Source organism: Megascapheus bottae, unplaced genomic scaffold (assembly GCF_031878675.1).
Source record: "Megascapheus bottae isolate mThoBot1 unplaced genomic scaffold, mThoBot2.hap1 HAP1_SCAFFOLD_41, whole genome shotgun sequence".
In the NCBI taxonomy this organism is placed as follows: Eukaryota; Metazoa; Chordata; class Mammalia; order Rodentia; family Geomyidae; genus Megascapheus; species Megascapheus bottae.
In genome coordinates this window covers 1,556,258-1,579,359 of record NW_028327585.1, presented here as the reverse complement: position 1 = coordinate 1,579,359, position 23,102 = coordinate 1,556,258, and the positions used below count along the sequence as shown (strand labels likewise).

At 41.5% G+C, this 23,102-nt stretch overlaps 1 pseudogene; it reads right to left on the bottom strand.

Annotated features, from left to right (window-relative positions):
• Positions 1-12,308: 12,308 nt before the first annotated feature.
• On the bottom strand, positions 12,309-14,484 carry LOC150039599 (germ cell-less protein-like 1 pseudogene; annotated as a pseudogene).
• Between the last annotated feature and the right edge of the window lie 8,618 nt (positions 14,485-23,102).

The following is a 23,102-nucleotide window of genomic DNA, read 5'->3' as shown; positions in this document are numbered from 1 at the left end:
GTTGGTGAGAGTGTAAAGTCTTTCAACCACTGTGAAAAGCAGTATGGTGGTTTCTCAGTAGTGGAAACTTTGGGCTCGTGAGTTTGGCCTAGTGGTGGAGTGCTTGGTAGCATGCAGGAAGCTCCGGGTGCGATTCCTTGGTAACACATACATAGAAAAAGGCTAGAAATGGTGCTGAGGCTCAGTGGGTAGAGCCCTACCTTCAGGAAAATAAAGAACCCAAGGACTGTTCTCAAGTCCTGAGTCTAAACACAGGACTGGGAAAAAAAGACTAAACATAGAACTCCCGTATGACCCAGCAGTTCCACTACTTGGCATTTACCCAATCTTCCAAAAACAAGGACATACTAAGGCCACTAGCACAACGATGTGTACTGCATCACCATTTACCATAGCAAAGGTATGCAACCAACTCAGGTGCCCCTCCCATACTTTGAACTAGTGTTTGGTAAGAGAAGTCCTGTAGAGGAAGGCAGCACGTGTGACATACAAGGCTGCATTTGGCCTTCTTCCCCCAATTGGCACCTAGTATTCAGCATGGCTTGGTGAACACAGGATCCTTGTGAGGTTCCTGGGAGTTCAGCAGGCTTCAAAGGGCATATTGTTGGGAAGCTAGAACTCAACATTAAAGTGTGGATGCCATATCTCATTCCTGTCCCCAGTCATGCCAGCCACTTTCTAAGCAAGGTTCTCAGATTGAATAGCGCTGGTGTCAGGAATAACATTCCCTAGAACAGGTTCCAGGATGGACTTCAATTTTTAAATGTACAGTAATAGGTTTGGATAAGAATCTGCATATAGGAAGCATCACCACAGTGGAAATATTGTGTTGTCCAGAGTGATCGGGAAAAGCTTCTTCAAGAATTTGAATAGGCTTTGAATGGCAAGTGCAATTCTACTGAGAGTCTAGAGAAGTGAGATGGGATTAAAGCGAAACAAAAGAAGGATGGGCTTGGAAAGGATAGCATGAGCACAGCATCATGATAGCATCATCTTGGGCCAATGAAATTGGTGACTGATCAGAGGATCTTCAGATTGCTAAAGACTTCATAAGGCCTAGGTTCAAGATACAAGGAATCATGGAACATTTCTAAGAAATGATCCAGGAGTCTTGTGATAGATGGCATGCAGGAAAGAATGTGATGACCTCAGAACTCCACTGAGAAGATGAACAGGCCCTGGAGAGGGCACTGGCTGGAGAGGACTTCACACAATCCTAGGTGGCCAGTTGCCGGATAACCTCCTTTTACACACTCCCCTTTCACTAGCGATTGTGTTTCTGAATCCTCTGAGATCACCACACAGAGTGTGTGAAACACATGCTGCCCTAGACACGGTGGAGGTGAGCAGGACAGCCAAAACTCATGGAGAGGAGCCCTGGCCCTGTGATGTCCCTCAACTCCAGTCCCTAGGGACTAGAAGGGAGGCCATATCAAGAACATCGTGAACCTCAGGGACCCTTGGTCAGAATGCAAGCGTCAGCAAATATGGTTACAAAGAGGGAGCTTCTTCTTCATGAACTGACCACAGGAAGACATTGGAGGTGGGAAGATGTTATGCTTCTTGGTGTCACTTCCAAGATGACAACTGAAGGCCTGGGGGAATCTCTGGAGGCAACAGTTGTGTGGGGGAAGCCAGGAGAGGTGCATGTAAAACTGCATCTGGGAGCCAGGAGAGTGGCCTGGGAGTAGATTGGCTGCCTATCATGCAGGATTCCTCAGTACCAGGAAACAAAACAAGCTGGAAAGCTTTCTGTGGTTCAAGTGGTAGAGGCCTGGACTGGAGAGAGCCCAAGGATAGCACTCACGACCCGAGTTCAAGGCCCCGGGTCAGCACACAGATATTCTTTAATAAAAATAAAGGGAACAGAAACTGCACCGGTCCCACTGCAGCAAGTCGCACACTGGCCCCAAACTAGACAGCACAGAGTTAGATGGGGCTGGGACTTTAGGAACAGACTCCACCCACTCTGCCTGAATCCTCAGATTGTGGCCACAACCCATATTCCTTCCTGTCTCTCGCTGACAAATGGGATCAGAAAATTGGGGCCATGCCCACATTCCACGCTGTCTAGCAACACTGGTGTGGTCTCTGTGGGCTTACACCAGTACCAGGAGCTGATGGGGGTAGAGGTGGCTGAGTGGTGAGCCAGAGAATCCAGGTGATTTGCCAATATACCGAGGAGACAGGAATACTTTTTGGTGAGTGGGAAAGTACAGGAGACTTCAAAGAGCCTGGGAACATGGCCAGTCCATCTTTCTCGTCCCAGAGCTGGCAGGTCAGAAAGAACAAGACCAAGAAAGAAATGACTGCAGGATCACGAGCAGCAGAAATGTGCTCATTGACCTGAAGAATTCAAGCACTACAGGTTAAAGAAGGGGAGGCAAGCCCAAGCCCAACACCAACACCACTGGGCTCTGTAATCCACGTGAGGTTGCAGCCAGAGACCATGCTGACCCTCAGCCTCACCTGCCTTTGGGCACATTCGGAGCAGTCAGGGTCAAGAGGGACCCCGGTTCCAAGAAAAAGGAGGATCTGGAGAAGTGCTACCAATGCCTGCTGCTGGCCCTGGACTGGAGCAAATTAAGACAGCAACAGCTCTTCAGTGAAATCCACCAACCGAAGCAGCTAAAGCAAGACCTGCAGGAACAACAGCAGGAAGAAAAGGAGAAGATGGCCCAGGTGCAAGAAACACTGAAAGCAGAGTTAGAAGACCACAAGGTAGCCATCCAGATGTTGCTTTCAGAGAAAGGCCACTTACAGTCTGCCCTGGCACACACGGAAAAGGAAGCCCAAACGAAGTCAAGTGGAGCATGAAGATCTGACCAGCCTCCTGTAGACTTCTCAGCAGTGCAGGTTAGACCTGGAGATGGCCTTGTTTGCACTCACCACCCAGCAGAAGGACACTGAGCAGAAGAACAGACAGCTCATCCAAGGTCTGGGTGATGTGAAGCTGCAGGTCGAGGCAAAGAGCAGAAGCTGGGACAACCTGCAGGAGCTGAATGCACCCTTGCAGGGGAAGCTGGACGTGCTCTGAACCCAAAAGTCCAACACGGAGTTTAGAATGGAAAAATTCCAATGAGCACTAGGGGAGCGGGCAGTGCTGAAAAGAAGACTACAGAATGTACAAAGCGTGGTGAGCAAATTGAGGTTCAAGAGGACAAGTATGCGGAGGACCTGAGGGTGGAGAGGTCCACGTGGACGGAGAAGGTGTGGCAGCTCTCACAGGAGATGAACCAACTCACAGACAAGCGGGAGGAAGACCTGTGGCAGATGGTGGATGTAGAGAAGAAGTTGGCAGAAACGGAGAAGAAGCTATCAGAGGGGCAGCACCCTGCAGGACCATCTCAGGCTGAGCAGCAGCACCAGGCCCAGGCCTGCCAGACAAAGGAGGACTTCAAGAACTTGGAGCCACAACTCCAAACAGGCTCAGGAAAACCAGAGCCTCAATCTCCAGAACCTGGAGCAGCAGAAACGGCTGCTGATACTGCAGAAGAAGGTGGAGGAGTGGAATCGGCATGACGAGGCTCAGCCCAACTTCCCTGACACCCAGAGATGCACAGCCGTGCCCACCAGAGAGCTGAAAGAGCAGCTGGAGCAGCTGCAGGAAGCTGTCCACAGGCTGCACTGAGAAGGACCAGCTCACCAGCCTCCTGAACTCAGAGCAGTGGGAAAAGAAACATTTCCAGGAGACGCTGGAGCAGCGAGAGATGGAGTTAGGAGAGTGGAAGGAGGTGGCTGAAGGAAGTTGGCAAGCAGCCCAGAGTCTACAGGAGCTCAATGCCCAGTACCTAGCCCAGCTGCAAAAACTCAGAGGCACCTGTGAAGATGATAGGGCCTCCATTCAGCAGCTGAGTGCAGAGAAGGAGGAGCTGCAGCAGTACCTGCTGAGGCACACCCAGCTGCTGGAGCAACAAGAGCAGGACCTGACCTTGACCCAGTGTCTGGAAGCCAGTAAGCAAGAGAAGGAGCAAGTCCAGGCCCAGTTGTGTTTCCTGGCTTTCCCCAGAGAAGACAGAGAAGGGGACAAGGAAGAAACAATGGCTGAAGTGGCAACACCAGCGGCCGTGACTATCCCACAGACTGTGGAAAACCCACAAGTCAAGCAGGCCCTTTACTTTAAAGCACACTCAATGCCTAGGTGATCAAAGTGAAACTCAGCCAGGAGCTGCAGGAGCAGCAGACCCGCTGCCAGTGCCTGGACAACCGGGCATCCCAGTGTCAGACCAAGCTGGAGCAGCAGGCCCTGTTCCCAGAGAGTAAGAACCCTGGTCCATCAGGGGACAGCAAGCAGGACACGCGGGTGTCCGAGAAGAAGATCAAATCCTGCTTCCTGCATGCTGTGCCTGACCAGGTAGAGCACCAGAGTCCAGTGGGGGACCTCCAGTGCCGTTGTGCCCAGCTGTCCAAACCCATCAGTGCCCTGGACCACCCCATAGTGCTGTGCAAAGAAGAGATGGAAGTCCTGGACCAGCAGTGTAAGTAGAAAGATGAGTGTGTCAAGCAGCTGACAAAGGAGAAGGTGCAGAAGAAAAAAGAGCTGCAGGAACTCCTGGTGCTGCTTGTGGGCGAAGGCATGGAGTGCCAGGGCCAGATGCCAGCACTCCCCGAGATCCCTGCTGTTGAGGCCACTTTACACCTGCCAGGCCCTTCCCCCACTGAAGAGAGAAAGGAGCAGAAAATCTTTGCAGATGCCCAACTCCAAGAGAGTGTGTAGCCTGCCCAGGTAGAGGCGGGGGGGCCTTGTCGCCTAAAGGCCTCCACCACAGAGCCCACTGTAATGCGGATGCCTGATACCCAGCACCCTGAAGAGCTTTCTGGCCTAGCCGGCAGCAATCCCTGTTGAGTCCTTTCTTCTCCAGGCTGAGGAAAATGTTTTGCTGCCAATAACGACTCTCGAAACACTTGTCAGCCACCAGGACAATCTCTTAAGCCTGGACTTAAGGGGTCAGGACTGGACTTCAACCACATAGGACAGACACTGTGGGAGCTGGCCCTAAATTGAAGTCACCTAAACAGCCACTGCTTGCCAGGAAAGGGGGACCTTCATAGAGTTTTCCCAAAAATACATTTTCACAAGCGAACATAGCAGTGTCTTTGTGTAATATTCTAGTACTATATGGCATCCGCACATACACCATGAAAATGCAGAAATGAAATGTAGAATAATATATACAATTATAGAACACCTATAGTGACAATATCAGATATCTCAATATCAGAAATCCACCAGCTGAGTAAAAGCCAAGTAAGGAGCTATCAGAAATCCAGAAGCCAAAAAGAAAAAAATCAGATCACATATAAGTCAGAGATTTATTTGCTTAGAGATCTTGTAATTATTATGTAATGCCTAATAGTTGAAAGCCAGCTTAGGTAGAAATGGCCTTCAGATTCTTATCTTTAACTGAGCAGCAAAATGCAAAAAAAAAAGTAGATCAAGTCATTGAATGCCATCTTTGAGTGAAAAAGGTAAAGAAGGATGCTCTTTTGCTAATTCTAAGACATTGATGAACTTTTAAATGCACAGCTAATGGATTATTGTGTAAGAAGAAAATAGAACCACCAAGCATCAACCATCTGGTGGCCATTCAGGGACCAAATGATAAGTCAAGTAAGGAGCAGCCTTAATCAGAAGTTTTTCTCAAGGTAGATGAGACCTTAAAAAGAAATACCTCTCATCTCCCTCCTCTTTCTGAATACAAGAATCATTCTGAACACAAATCTCTCCAAGAAAGGAATCAGGAGAAAGGGTACTTCCATTCCCTCTAAAGTTGTAGATGTGTGATTCTTCACAAACAAGGAATGCAGGCTGTACAAAACCTTCCTTCACTTCCACCCATCTCACTCCTATTCCTGGGATACCATTTGCTTTCTAACAGTTTCCAATCCACAGGAGCACAGCCCCCTTTTCTGTACTTCCTTTGTGAACAGCCCTGTTTTCCTCCGTCTTCACAGCTTAACCACCAACTTGAATATATATATACCAGTTTCCTCACTGCTATCATTTTGGAGCTAATATTTTTTTTGTTGGTTGAAGGAATGCTTTAAGAGGTACTGTCCACTGCATTATGGAATGTTTAGTGGCATCCTAGGTTCTCTTGAATCAGTGCCATACTCTCCTATCATCCTGTTCTACAGAACTGTTTGTAAACATTACCAAATAGTCCTACCATGCAAGAATATTGTTACAAATTCTCTCTCTGATTCACTATAGAGTTATATAGATACCTTCCACTTCCATTTCCTGCATAATGCCTGTCCTCTGGGAAAAACATTCTTTTACTCTAAAAAGGAAAATCTTCAGTATCCATAGATGATAAAGCTTAATAAATATAATCCTGATTTGTTGTTTTAATGCTCCCAATCTTGCCTTGTTCGATAGAGTCTAGGAAAGTGTGAAGTGAAAGGAGTGTGCAGTTCTGCCTCCTCCCCTACCCACCTTACATCTGGCCTTCCTTCTCTTGTATTGGCTGCAGCCATTTAATGGTGAGCCTGGCTGATGGAGCTACGACGCAGTCCAGTTGGACACAGACACAAATGGCATGACCACTGGTTTTGGTAAGTTTGGAAGGAAAAATCCCAGAGACTTTGACAGACCACTTCTCTCCTCTCCCTTGCTGGCTTGTGTTTCTGAGACATTCGTACAATCTGCTGAGAATGTAACATCCTGAGACAAGAAGGGACGGGCCAGAACTCTGACCTAGTCCCCTATGCCCGTTAAAAGTTGTCCTCTGCTGTTTCTGCTTCCTCGGGTGTAAGAGTCAGAGCAGACAACTTACAGTCCCTCAGTTATGGGGCAAATGGGGTATTGGGATGGAGATTCTATCCAACCCAGGAAGCTTACTTACTTCATTTGGTGGGACTGGTTCACAACTAATCCTAGGACGGTTTTCCCAGGATACCCGTTGGTGAATAATAACTTCTTTTACATAACTATGTGCATGGGTGTTATGGCTCACTGAACTGAGACAAATTGTTACCCAGTGACCACTAATGAGACTGGGCATCTTTAGGGTGGTATGGCCATAGACTACACTGCCCACTGAATTGCTTCACATATTTACTTCATCTCACCATCAAATTTTAGCTGCTAAAAATCACAGTGCAGTTTCTCTGTCATCTGTTCTTATTCTGCTTCCCCCACCCAACACAAACCATTATATATGCATCTCACAGGTTTTTAGTCTACCTTTTTACTGACCTTGCATCATACTGGAAGACATTTATGATTCCACCCTTCTCTGGACTGTTGGGTGAAGAATTTTTCCTCCCTTTCCAACCTTCCTGTTTGTCTCATGCTCTCTCAACCCTAATCCTCCTGAAGAACTTCACAGCTTGGGGTAAGTTGTTTGTCTTTACCCCACTTCTTCCATTCTTCAGCCTAAAATAGATTTCATTTGAATATCAAGACATACAAAAAATTCTCATTGTCTAAGAACAGCTTCAATCATTAGCTCATTTGAAAAGAAATGCCAGATATTCTCTTAATTGTCACAAATTTGCTGATGGATACACTAACTTTGCCTACTTTTCAAAAGCCTCCTTTATTCATTATCTATGCCTTTCTCCTCATCCTTTAAGGAAGTGGTTCTTTACCAGATTAAGTCATTTTACAAATGCAGTAACACTGATTGGTAGAGGTGACTTAGCAATGTATCTCTGACCTAACCAGAATGGATATTCAAAAGCCTTGCTTTGAAACTTATTGTTCATTTCTTCCCAGAAATATATTTATATAAGATTGGCATGATGATGCATGCTCTATAATCTAGTACTCAGTAGTCAAAGGTAGGAGGACCACAAAAAATTACCATGGGGTAAGAAAGAATGAAGGGAGAAAAGAAGAAAGAACACTCACTTGCTATTTAAAAAAAAGTATGCCAGTACTGGGGATTTAAGCTCTTGCTCAGCTTTCGTTACTCAAGCTTGGTATTCTGCCACTTGAGACATACTTCCACTTCCTGCTTTTTACTGGTTAATCTCTCAGCTTTATCTTCCTCAGCTCATCCTCCTATCTCAGCCTCTTGAGAAGCTGGGATTACGGGCATGTTTTGCTCAAAATAATATTGTGCCTATTTATTAGGTTTACTGTTCTGATTCTTCTATAGGTAAAGATCAAATCAACACAATTACAATATCCATCATCTTAAGTGGTTATCCTTTCTTCATAGCGAATATTTTGAAATCTTAATTGGCTGAGATATAAAATCATTTTGACTAGCCCTACACGAAAGAAAAAAATACATAGTCTTTTTGTTACCTTAAGGATAGTTTAAACATACTCAATCTACTCTCAGCAATGCTCTTCAAGTAGCATCTAGGTTGACATGCCTATGAATGTCTTGCATTCAGCCCTCTGCCCTCAAGTAAGCACCAAGAGAAATGAATAACTATTTTTATTAGCCACTTTCTTGCTAAGCTGTGTATTCCTGACTACAAAAATATCCTGTAAGGGTTACATTTCCAAATCCTTTCCAAATTCCTATCCAGTTCTCTACTCAAACTGTACAGTCCTGGGTCTTGCACTCTAGGCCTGAGCACTGTCCTTGGGCTTACTCAAGGTTAGAACTCTACCACTTGAGCCACAGCACCATTTCTGGCTTTTTCTATTTCTATGTGTGTGGTATAGGTACCAAGGAATGGAACTTGGGTCTTCGTGCTTGCTAGGCAGGCACTCTACCTCTAGGTCAAACTCTCAGCCCCTGTCTGTCATCTTTATAACAACAATTAAAATGCATGAAAAGGAACAAAACTGAAAATAAAAAACATCTAACAAACTGATGTAGCAAATTCTAAGAGCCTACTAAAAACATAATATAACATCTTATATATTCAGCAATAAATGAAGTAAAAATGGGCTTTCAATAGTACTTAGCTATTCACCAGCCTTCGCCTAAGTAAGGCTCACTAGATAATGGTAAAAATATGTAACAGCAGCAACATGTGATTCAAAGTAGAAAACAAAGGCATTCAAATTAAAATCTACTTATAAAGAATCTAAAATCCTCTACCTGTTAGTAAATGACTTCTTGACTTAATGCTGATGTTTTACAATTACTCCAAAGAAGCTCTTTCCACTTTGACTTTCAGAATTATTGCCCAGTCCTTCATAATTGTTGTATGAGGAGCTCTCTTTACACTTGATGTCATAACAATATTACTGACTACCATGAAACAACATATATTTATGTAATACCATGCTGAAATTGGGGGATGGAGCATGTATTGCATTCATGAATAAAATATAGCCATATGATTAAGGACAAAATCTAACTCTTTCCTATTTACTATTCAAGGCTTTAAAAGAACACCTATCCTATTCTTGTTTTAGGCTTCTCTCCCTACATATTGCTTCTGTGATTTGAGTATTGTTTATCCGCTCTGAAATTTATGTTGAAGTTGAACCTTCACTGAGAAGTATTTAGCAGGCAGAAACAACCCTATTGTAGTTTCAAAGGTGGGACCTTTGGGTATTAATTAGGATTGGATAAGATCATCACATTGAGTCCCAAGTACTCCATACTGGGGGATTTCTAAGAAGAGCAAGAGATAAAGAAACAAAAACAGAAACTACAGAGCATATGAGCACTTGAGTGTACATATACATTGAAGATAATTATCTATAAGCCATGGAGAGAGTCCTGGAACAGGTCTTATCCTGTGGCCTCAGAAAAATACAGCCATGCTGATATCCAGATCTCAGACTTCTAGTTTCAAATACTATTAGAATAATAACTGACTGAGTGGGGCACAGTGGCTCATGCCTATAATCCTAGCTAATCAGGAGGTTGAAATCAGAGGATCGCAATTCAAAGCCAGCCTGGACACACTGGAGAAACTCTTATCTCCAATTAACCAGTAGAAAATAGGAAATGGTGCTGTGCCTCAAAGGGTAGGGCTAAAGCCTTGAGCTGAAGAACTCAGGGACAATGCCCAGGCCCAGAGTCCAAACCCCATGACTGACTAAAAGAAAAAAAAAGGTCTGTTACTTCAGCCAACCCCTCTTCAAGTAAATATAGGCACCAAAAGAAGTGTATAGAAAGTTTTAAAGATGCCAAAAGGACAGATTTAAAACAGCAGGAAATATGGAAATTCATTAAGAAGATATGTGGAAGCCAAAGGTTATTTAATAGTACAGCTGCACAAACACCTGGTAAAGGAAAGAATTAATGCTAGGTCCTGCTGAACCGTATAGAAGGTTTAAATAAAAGACAATTACCTCACTATGCCTAAGATCAAAAAAGAAATAAATGAAAAAGCACTGAAACACATAGCTAGTAAATTAATCAGGAAGCCTACAGAGTGGGAGAAGATCTTCACCAACCAAACAATGGACAAAGGCCTCATATCTAAAATATATCAACAACTCAAAAAATTGAATCACTCCAAAACTAACCTCCAAAGTAACAACCATCCCATTAAAAAATGGGCCAAAGACTTAAAGAGAGTCTTCTCTGAAGAAGAAACAAAAATGGCCTATAGACACATGAAGAAATGCTCAACATCTCTGGTCATAAAAGAAATGCAAATAAAAACAACTCTAAGATTCCACCTCACTCCAGCTAGAATGGCCAGGATCAGGAAAACGAATGACAACAGATGCTGGAGGGGATGTGGCCAGGAGGGATCACTACTACACTGTTGGTGGGAGCGCAAACTCATTCAACCACTATGGAAAGCAGTGTGGCAGTGCCTCAAAAGGCTAAACATAGAACTCCCCTACGACCCAGCAATTCCACTACTTGGCATTTACCCAACCACCCAGAAACAAGGAAATACTAAACCCACTAGCACAACAATGTTCATTGCAGCACTATTCACCATAGCAAAGATATGGAACCAACCTAGATGTCCCTCAGTTGATGAGTGGATCTACAAGTTGTGGTATTTGTACACAATGGAATTCTATGCTGCTGTCAGAAAGAATGACATTGCCCCATTTGTTAGGAAATGGAAAGATTTAGACAAAATCATATTAAGTGAAGTAAGCCAGACTCAAAGGAACTTAGGCTCCATGGTTTCCCTCATTCGTCATAATCAGTAGAAACCTTGGGCTCTACTAGCAGAGATTTGCAATAGAGCAAAATCTTGATACATAAGGACATATAATGTGAAGCTAATTGAAAGGACCTCCAGGATAGTGAAACAAAAGCCATATAATGAATGATTGTTGTCCTTAATGTACTATGTTGTCTCTCATCTCCTTTGCTATCCCTTGGTTATCTCATATTGGTATAGTATCTCACTTTGTTATCTGATATATTGAATTTATTTGTATTTGGATATTTGAAATTTGATAGGGAAGGGGGGAAAACCAAGACGGGTGGGGGGTGTGGGGGGGAGGGAAACGGGTACCAAGACATGTGAAAGGGTATCAATGTATGTGAATTCATGCACCTTCTATCTGGCAAATATCATGTAACCCTTTTACTAATTACAATAAAAAAAAGAAAAAGCACTGAAACAGATGAACTTTAAAAAAATCTGCCATAATCAAAGTATATGAGGGTACTATGTTAAAATAAATACTTCTTTTTTTCATTTTAAGTAGGATATTATTTATTATTTTTCCAAATGTTCATTTATTATTTGTACAGATACATAAAAATGATTCCCATTTTTGAAAACATACTAAAATATACATCAACCACAGACATATTCATTCTGCCTGACTGGAATGAAATTAAGCATGGCTATTTTCAAAGTAGCATTAAACGTAAGAAGACAACATATATAACTTATGAGTTACCTTTCATTTTTGACAAAAATAAGCTCTACGTTTACATTAATGCTTTATTTTCAGCTTCCACATCAGGTCTTTTAGCTTTATATACATTTACTATGAAATTCCTATCAGCATGTATAACACAAAGGCACTCAATCCAGAGGTTATGAAGTCCTGAGCTTAGGTAGGAAACAGAATTCCCAATTAAGTTTGAACAGAAATAATCCTAAAGATTAGATAACATGAAAATGTTTAAGTGTAGTATCTGGTACACAAATAATTCACAACAGAATAATAAAATTATACAGAATGGGGCTTGGAGTTTGGCCTAGTGGTTAAAGTGCTTGCCTAGCATGCATGAAGACCCGGGTTCAATTCCTCGGTACCACATACATAGAAAAAAGCCAGAAATGGTGCTGCGGCTCAAGGGCTAGAGCTCTAGCCTTGAGAAAGTCCAAGGACAGTGCTCAGGCCCTAAGCTCAAGCCCACGACTGGCAAAAAAAAAAAGAAAAAAGAAAAAGCCCATAGACGATGTTCAAGCCTTGAGTTCAAGGTCCAGGACTGGCAAAAAAAAGTATACAGAATGTTCAAGATAAGACTATGTAAAGGCAAAGGAAAAATCCTCTGAATCAAATTAATTTTTCCCTCAGTCAACTTTATTTAAAGGTCTACAGCTGTTATTTGCTTTTGCTTTTGTTGTTAAATCCTAAGAACACTGAACTTAAAAAAAAGTGTGAAAATGTTTAAGTTTAAAGAAGTTTCTCATAATAACCTCCCAACCATGGGAAAGTGTTTAATGGCTAAATGAAGCGGTGACTGGAAAGCTACTGCAGGAACTACATGACGGGGAAGTGGAAGGGCAACTTTAAAGGCACCAATGGAAAAGCATTTATAAGGTGAGGAGGTGTTCAAAGAGCTGAGCAAAAGAAAAAGAAACTTACAGATGGCTCAACGAGGCTTACTAACATTAGGCAGGACCACAGTTTAAGCTAAATATCATCTATTGTTACAAAGCAACATTGAATTTACTTACATCAATTTTCTATTGATGCTAAATTAAAAGCAGGAATTGACATCTTTAAAACATACATGGTTTAAAAATGTTTTCTTATGCATAGAAATGTAATGAGGGTAAAAAATCATCTCCATGTTATCTGTACAGTACATAAGGCCTTTGTCAATGTTAGTCACCTTAGGTGTGATATCAGTAGGGCCACTGAATTAAAGCTGGCTTAACAAAAAGTTTTCAAAGTGCTACTGTTTCCAGCTGAGGAGATCCTCAATTTTCTGGATTATCTGGGTGGCGATTATTTTCAGTTCTTTTTTCTGGTGATATATACAAGAAATTACAGCAGATATACAAAAGGAAGACCAGAAGCCTGCTGTCCAAATTCATCACCACTTGTTCCTGGTCCTTTTCAAGTGTAAGTATCTGATAGCCCATTGTTCTACTACAGATTAGTTTTCCACTGCTATCAAAGGAAGCCAACCGCAATCTAAATGCTATGCTCCTTCGAAGCTGTAAACTGACAGATCCACTACATGGCTGATTCAGTGTGTTGTGTTTGAAAATGATGTACTGATTTGTATAAGTTACAAGTAGGTCAAAGCCCAAATTAAAACCTGTCCACCGCCAGCAGTATTCACCATCTTTGGCGAGCTTTCTACCAATCTCATGCTATTTCCTTCTAGTTCTTCTTTATTAATTTCTCGAGGCCCCACTTCACTATCTTGCTCTGCCCGGAGCATAGCAAGCCACTGCTGTTTATACACAGAAGCCAGCCATTCTGAAGGTACCAGAGAATCTTGTTCAATAATTCTTGCAGAAGCCAGATCACTAATGATATACTGTAGCCTTAAATGTTTGAACACAGACACGAATGGTTTCCCTTGTTCAGTGTCAAGGAAGGCTGTGCCTTCAAGATCTTTTTTCCACTTAGAAAACCAGACATCTGTTTCTGTCAAAAGCTGTTTCAAAGACCCATTCCAAGAAGGCACCAGTTGAAGAAACATCCACTTTTTTAGAGGTGTATATACATCCATCTCCACTTGCATCACAAATAAATTAGATGAACCAATGAGCTGTTTCATGACATTTATACTCAGTTCTTTGAAAAGGTCAACATTCTGGTGAGTCATCAAATTGTTCAGAAGCCACTCAAGGCACCTTTTCTTTACAGAATCTAATCCATAAATCCCTGCTGATGTGTAATAGCCACATACAGTTTTCACATTGTTTCCTTCATTGTCTCACCACACTGCTGGATTAAACCATCCAACTGCAGCATGGAAGCTGCTGCCAAAATGGCAATGACACGACTGGGCTTTATTTAGACATCATCTTGATACTGCGATCCAAATGCAACCTGTAGTGTTGACATAAATATATTTTGTGTAAGCTCCATTCTTTGCCTAGAGCACAAATCTTAATATCACTGTTTTCACCATTCTAAAATAATGTTTGATAAATATATTTGGATGTACTCTTTAATTTTTTCCTCTGAGGGGTGTTGAGGAGCCGCTGCTGCTCGTCACCCTCTTCCTCCTCCGAGTCGGTCTCTGAGTCGGGATGACAGTAGCAGAAGGCCCCGCTGCTCCGCTTGCACTTGCGGCTGCCCAGGCAGTAACAGAAGATATGGCCCGCAGGCTCGCCGCCAGGCTCTGGCCTCCGAAGCGAGCCCCCCGCCCCGGGGCCGATCTCTGGCTGGGCTTGGGATCGCCCGGGGTGGCGCAGCACCCCGCTGCTCAGGAAGCCCATGGGTCGCAGCTCCCCGGGGCTTCAGGGAGCACACTTCAGGGCACCCAAAGGACGGCGTCCCCCGCCATGGCCTGGCCGCCACCGCCCACCTCCACCTCCCAGCCAACGTGGCTACAAGACCACCTTCTCATGCACAGCCCCAACCATCGCAGCGGATGCCTGCGCCTCCATCCTCCGCCCCACCTGCTACGTCTGCTGCACCACGCGCGGGCTCCACGGAACCTCGCCCCTGGCTTTCGCAACAAAGCCTAAAATAAATACTTCTAACATTTGAACATATATGACATTTAAGTGTTTGAAACTCACATTGGCAAATTCCAACATCCTCATAATACTTTGCTTTGCTCTTTGAAAAATCATGCAAAATAAAGAAGAATGTAACACAGGGTACAAAGGTTCAGAGGAAAGGATTTCAAAAAATTAACCAAATCATTGATCATGATATATAATTCCTTGTCAGGTTTTATGATTATCCAATGCCTTCTAATAAATACTGATATGTAAATAACAACCTGAAAAAAGTCAGTGATAAAATTTGGCCTATTGTTTCTCATTACCAAAGTAGAAAATACATGGGTTATAGCTATATAATTATCTGAGACACTCAGGTTGAACTTTGTATCTTCCTGGATAAGACTAACAAGAGATGACACAAGAAAAGAGCATAAAATATTCAAGTTTAACTTGTTTTTTTCTCTGGTCATCTTCATTTCACAATCCTGCCTATCAGAGCACTACAATCTTCCATCTAATGTCTCATGGAAGAAAATACAACTATCATTTAGAGTGGATTTAACCATCCATTGTAATTTCATGCTAAGGATCAACTCTCTGCTTGTTTCCTTGCTGGTTGAGTTAATTATTTTTCTGTAAATGCATTCTTCCTCAAGGTTTGCTATTATTTTTATTAGTGAGCTATAATTCTCAAAACAGCTTGGTACTGGCACAGGAACAGGCCTGAAGACCAATGGAATAGAACTGAGGACCAGATATTAAACCACAGACCTATGGCCACCTAATCTTTGACAAGGGAGCCAAAAAAATAGAATGGAAGAAAGACAGCCTCTTCAACAAGTTGTGCTGGCAGAACTGGTTACGCACCTGCAGAAAACTAAAGCTGGATCCTTCTTTGTCACATTGCACTAGAATTAACTCCAAATGGATCAAAGACCTGGAGGTAAAAGTTGACACACTGAAAACTCTACAGGAAGGAATAGGAGATACACTAGGCCTCCTTGGCACAGGTCGAAACTTTCTTAATAAGGACCAAGAATCACAACAAATCAGAGAAAGGCTGGATAAGTGGGACTGCATTAAACTGCAGAGCTTTTGCAAGGCAAAGGACATAGCTACTAAACTAATCAGGAAGCCTACAGAGTGGGAGAAGATCTTCACCAACCAAACAATGGACAAAGGCCTCATATCTAAAATATATCAACAACACAAAAAATTGAATCACTCCAAAACTAACCTCCAAAGTAACAACCATCCCATTAAAAAATGGGCCAAAGACTTAAAGAGAGTCTTCTCTGAAGAAGAAACAAAAATGGCCTATAGACACATGAAGAAATGCTCAACATCTCTGGTCATAAAAGAAATGCAAAGCAAAACAACTCTAAGATTCCACCTCACTCCAGCTAGAATGGCTAGGATCAGGAAAACGAATGACAACAGATGCTGGAGGGGATGTGGCCAGGAGGGATCACTACTACACTGTTGGTGGGAGTGCAAACTCGTCCAACCACTATGGAAAGCAGTGTGGCAGTGCCTCAAAAGGCTAAACATAGAACTCCCCTATGACCCAGCAATTCCACTACTTGGCATTTACCCAACTATCCAGAAACAAGGACATACTAAACCCACTAGCACAACAATGTTCATTGCAGCACTATTCACCATAGCAAAGATATGGAACCAACCTAGATGTCCCTCAGTTGATGAGTGGATCAACAAGTTGTGGTATTTATACACAATGGAATTCTATGCTGCTGTCAGAAAGAATGACATCGCCCCATTTGTTAGGAAATGGAAAGACTTAGAAAAAGTCATATTAAGTGAAGTAAGCCAGACTCAAAGGAACTTAGGCTCAATGGTTTCCCTCATTCGTCATAATCAGTAGAAATCTTGGGCTCTACTAGCAGAGATTTGCAATAGAGCAAAATCTTGATACATAAGGACATATAATGTGAAGCTATTTGAAAGGACCTCCAGGATAGTGAAACAAAAGCCATATAATGAATGATTGTTGTCCTTAATGTACTATGTTGTCTCTCATCTCCTTTGCTGTCCCTTGTTATCTCATATTGGTATAGTATCTCACTTTGTTATCTGATATATTGAATTTATTTGTATTTGGATATTTGAAATTTGATAGGGAAGGGGGGAAAACCAAGACGGGTGGGGGGTGTGGGGGGGAGAGAAACGGGCACCAAGACATGTGAAAGAGTATCAATGTATGTGAATTAACGCACCTTCTGTCTGGCAAATATCATGTAACCCTTTTACCAGTTACAATAAAAAAGAAAAAAAATGAAAAAGAACAAAAAAAATAAAAATAAAAAAAATAAAAAAATCTTTGCAAGGGGGCTGTGGATTTAGCTCATCAGAAGACTCCTTGCCTGGCAAGTGCAAGGCCCTGTGTTCAGTCTTCAGCTCTGGAAAAAAAAAACTTTGTAAGGACTCTGTTAATCAGTTTTACAATGCTGTTAAAGAGCAAGTGCTGAGGCAATCACTTATAAAAGGAAAGGTTATTTTGTTAGTTTCAGCCCTGTTTTGTTGACCCATTAATTCTGGGTCTTTTGGGGAAGCCACACATAATGGCAGAAAATTGTGGCAAAGGAAACCCATCCACTTCAGGGCTGAGATTTAAGAGAAAGAAGAAGCAGAATGCCTTGTGTCCCAATACTCTCTTCTAGCTCCAATAAGCTTCCTTCACTAGGCCTCACCTCCTAGGGATTATAATACCTCTAGCACAGGCTCAATACATGGGCCTATAGGGAACATTCTGATACAAATTATAGTAAGAACCATAAGTAAATTCCTTACTGCCAATCTTTAGGTCTATCTTTATTCATATCACATCAGGCTGTCCTAAGTGTACCGCCCTTCTGTCCCTTGGATTGAAACCCACCTAAGTTAGCCTTTACCTCTCTGATCTCACTTCTCTTACCCTAAATCCTTTTTAAAGTCATCTAACATACCTTGCAGAATATGAACATTTTGTGCATTTTGTGTATGTGTGTGTGTGTGTGGGTGTGTGTGTGTTTGCAAGCTGGGGTTTAAACTCTAGGCCTCTCACTCTTGCTTCTCATTTTTTCATTCAAGGTTGACATTCTACATGAGCCACTTCCATTTCTAGCTTTCTGCTGATTAATTGGAGGGAAGAATCTCTCAGGATGGCTTATAACCTTGATCCTCAGATCTCATCCTCCTTAGTTACCAGGAGTTACATGTGTTAGACACCACCACATGACTCCGAATGTCACTGTTGTAACTTGTATTCATTTGCCTTTTTCAAGATTTCATTATGCCAGTATTTCTTTGTGACATAATTTTTTATCCTGTGCAGGTGCTTGTAATAAACTTACTGCACGCCTGTCTCCAGTGGTCCAAAAACAATTGAGCCATCAAAAATATGCAATTACAAGCAAGGGAGTCAAAGAATAAAGTAGATAGCTTTGATAGCAGGTTAGACAATGCAGAAGAGAGAATTTATGGGGCTGAATATAACTTAGTTGTTATACAGAAAGAAAAGAAAATGAGTCAATCCAAATCTAGGAAATATTAGAGAGAGTGCTTCAGGAGGACCAAGATACAATTAGGAAGCCTAAGTTAAGGCTAATTGGTATTGAGGAGGGTTTTGAGAAAGAGGTCAATGGTATTGGAAATATACTTCAGGGAATCATCTCAGAGAATTTCCCAAATATCCAGAAGGGCAGGCCCATCCAGGTACAAGAAGCTTTTAGAAACCCAAAAAGACTTGATCAGAAAAGAACATCCCTCCGCCACATTTTAACCGAACTGGATCGATAGAGACCAAAGAAATGATCCTAAAGGCAGCCAGGTAGAAGGGATCAATAACCTATAAAGGCAGAACAATAAGAATAACCCCAGATTTCTCAGCAGAGACCATGCAAGCAAGAAGTGTCTGGAAGCATATATGTCATGCCCTTAATTCAAATAATTACCAACCAAGAATACTGTACCCAGCTAAGGTCTCATTCATAACTGAGAGAACAATAAAAACATTCTATTCCAGGAAAAAGCTGCAACAATATGTAGCAACAAAACCAACACTACAGAGAATTCTCAAAGATGTTCTACACATAGAAAATCAAAATAAATGCAATATAGGGAAATAAATGGCACCCAAAAGCATGCCATCTAAGTACCACAAGAACTGTCAAGACACAGGCCCTAATAAAAGCCTTTAAAAATGGTAGGAACTAATAAATATCTCTCAATCCTAACTCTCAATATCAATGGACTTAACTCTCCAATTAAATGCATAGACTGCCTAGTTGGATCAAAAACAAAATCCAGCATTCTGCTGTCTTCAAGACACACATCTTACCCCCAAAAAACAAACATTTTTTGAAAGTGATAGGTTGGAATAAATTCTATCAAGCTAATGGCCCCCATAAACAGGCTGGAGTTGCCATCCTCATATCAGATAAAATAGACTTCAAACTAAAATTAGTGAGAAAAGACAAAGAAGGTTAGTATATACTACTAAAGGGATCTTTCCTGCAAGAAGATATAACGATCCTAAATATCTACACCCCAATCCTGGAGCTCCAAATTTCATCAAACAAACTTTACTTTCACTGAAACCATAAATAGATCGAAACACAGTGATTGTTGGTGATTTTAACACACCACTCTTACCTATGGACAGATCAACAAGGCAAAAACTCAATAGAGAAAACTTAGAATTGAACAACTATATAGACCAACTAGATCTAACAGACATCTGCAGAATATTCCACCCAGCAACAACACAATATATGTTTTTTTCAGCAGCACATGGAATGTTTTCCAAAATAGACCACATCTTAGGCCATAATCTTAGGACAGATTCAGAAAAACTGAATAATTCCCTACACGCTCTCACACCACAAAGGCATCAAAATGGAACTGAACACACATCTCCACCAACGAAAACCCTGTAACTCATGGAGATTAAACAATACATTGTTGAATCAGCAATGGTCATCGAAGAGATCAGAACAGAAATCCAACAGTTTATGAAATTTAACAATAAGAAGTACACAAAATACCAGCTTCTTTGGGACACGGCAAAGGCAGTACTCAGAGGAAAATTTATAGTGCTGAGTGACTACAACAATAAGTTGAAACAATCACAAACCAACAAGTTAATGTCTCACCTTAAGCTCCTGGAAAAAGAGCAACAAACCAACCCTAATCCCAGTAGAAGTAAGCAAATTATTAAAATCAAAGCAGAATTAAATATTCAGAATCCAAAAAATCTATAGAAAGAATCAACAAAACAAGGAGTTGGTTTTTTGAAAGAATCAACAAAATTGACAAACCCTTAGCAAACATTACCAAAAAAAGAATAGAGTATGCCGAAATAAACAAAATTACAGACAGAAATGGTAATATCACGACGGAAATTACCAAGATCCAGAGTATCATGAGGGAATACTTCTCAAACCTTTACGCCAACAAATTTGAGAATGTAGAAGAAATGGATGAATTCCTAGCTAATGTTAACATACCCACACTGAACCAAGAAGAACTGACCCAAAGAAACAGGCCTTTTTCAAGCACTGAAATAGAAATGGCAATAAAACACCTTCCACCTAAGAAAAGCCCGGGGCCAGATGGATTCACCGCTGAATTCTATAAGGTCTTCAAAGCAGAACTCACACCAATACTCCTCAAGCTCTTCAACGAAATTGAAAATGAAGGTTCTTTACCAAACACATTCTATGAAGCCAGTATAACCCTCCTCCCCAAACCAGACAGAGATTCATCAAAGAAAGAGAAATATAGACCTATTTCTTTGATGGACATCGATGCAAAACTTCTCAACAAAATACTGGCCAACCATCTACAACAACTTATCAAAAAATTATACACTATGATCAAACAGGATTCATCACCGGGAGGCAAAGCTGGTTCAACATACGCAAATCAATTAATATAATTCAACACACCAACAGGAGCAAGGACAAAATTCACATGATTGTCTCAATAGATGCAGAAAGGAATTTGACAAGATCCAACACCCACTTATGTTAAAAGCTCTGAAGAAACTAGGAATCCAGGGAACATTCCTCAATATAATAAAGGCTGTGTATGACAAACCCACAGCTAGTATTATACTTACTGGGGGAAAGCTAAAGCCATTCCCTCTAAAATCAGGAACGAGACAAGGATGCCCACTATCTCCACTCCTCTTTAACAGAGTATTAGAATTCCTAGTCAATGCAAAAAAGGCAAGACGCAAGCATAAAGGGGATCCAAATAGGGAAAGAGGAAGTAAAACTATCCCTCTTTGCAGATGACATGATTCTCCATTTAAAGAATCCTATAGACTCTACTCCTAAGCTCCTTGAGCTGATTCAAAAATTTGGAAGAGTAGCAGGCTATAAAATTAACCCTCGAAAATCAACTGCCTTCCTCTATGTCAACAGTGAGAGGAAAGAGGCAACAATCAGGAAAACAACTCCTTTCACAATAGCCTCAAAGAAAATAAAGTACCTGGGAATTAGCTTAACTAAGAATGTAAAGGACATTTTTGCTGAAAACTTTAAAACCCTGAAAAAGGAAATTAAAGTAGAATTAAGAAAATGGAAAAATCTCCCAGCTCCTGGATTGGAAGAATCAACATAGTGAAACTGACACTCTTGCCAAGGGCTATCTAAAAATTCAACGCAATACCCATCCATATCCCAATGTCATTCTTTAAAGAAACAGAAGAGGCAATCCAAAATTTCATATGGAATATTAAAAGACCCCATATAGCAAAAACACTTCTTAGCAGAAAGAACAAAGCAGGAGGAATTTCAATACCAAACTTTAGACTCTATTACAGAGAAATTATTATCAAAACAGCTTGTTACTGGCACAATAACAGGCCTTAAGGCCAGTGGAATAGAACTAAGGACCCAGATATTAAACCACAGACCTATGGCCACCTAATCTCTGACAAGGGAGCCAAAAAATAGAATGGAAGGAAGGTAGCCTCTTCAACAAGTTATGCTGGCAGAGCTGGTTAAGCACCTTCAGAAAACTCAATTTGGATCCTTCTTTGTCACCATGCACTACAATTAACTCCAAATGGATCAAAGACCTGGAGGTAAAAGCTGACACACTTAAAACTTTACAAGAATGAATAGGAGATATATTATGCCTCATTGGCACACGTCGAAACTTTCTTAATAAAGACCAAGAATCACAACAAATCAGAGAAAGTCTGGATAAGTGGGACTGCATTAAACTGCAGAGCTTTTGTATGGCAAAGGACATAGCTAGTAAATTAGTTAGGAAGCCTACAGAGTGGGAGAAGATCTTCACCAACCATACAACGGACAAAGGCCTCATATCTAAAATACATCAACAACTCAAAAAATTAAATGACACCAAAACTAATCTCCAAAGTAGCAACCATCCCATTAAAAAAATGGGCCAAAGTCTTAAAGAGAGTCTTCTCTGAAGAAGAAACAATAATGGCCTATAGACACATGAATAAATGCTCAACATCTCTGGCCATAAAAGAAATGCGAATCAAAACAACTCTAAGATTCCACCTCACTCCAGTTAGAATGGCCAGGATCAGGAAAACGAATGACAACAGATGCTGGAGGGGATGTGGCCAGGAGGGATCACTACTACACTGTTGGTGGGAGTGCAAACTCGTTCAACCACTATGAAAAGCAGTATGGCATTGCCTCAAAAGGCTAAACAAAGAGCTTCCCTATGACCCAGCAATTCCACTACTTGGCATTTACCCAATCATCCAGAAACAAGGGCATACTAAATCCACTAGCACATCAATGTTCATTGCAGCATTATTCACCATAGCAAAGATATGGAACCAACCTAGATATCCCTCAGTGGTTGAATGGATCCACAAGATGTGGTGTTTGTACACAATGGAATTCTATGCTGCTGTCAGAAAAAAATGACATTGCCAAATTTGTTAGGAAATGGAACGACTTACAAAAAATCATATTAAGCGAAGTAAGCCAGACTCAAAGGAACTTAGGCTCAATCATTTCCCTCATTCATCATAACCAGTAGAAACCTTGGGCTCTAATAGCAAAGATTTGCAATAGAGCAAAAACTTGGTACATAAGGCCATATAGTATGAAGCTAAGTGAATGGACTTCTAGGATATTGAAACAAAAGCCATATAACAAATGCTTGCTGTCCTTAAGATGCTATGTTATCTCTCATCTCTTTTGGTGTTCCTTTGTATCTCATATTGTCCCAATATCTCTCTTTGTTATCAGATATACTGGATACATTTGTATTTGGTTACTTTGAAATTGGACAGGGAAGGGGGAAAACCAAGAGCGGGAGTGGGGGGGAGGTTAATGGGGACCAAGACTTGTGGAAGGGTATCAATGTATGTGAATTACTGCACC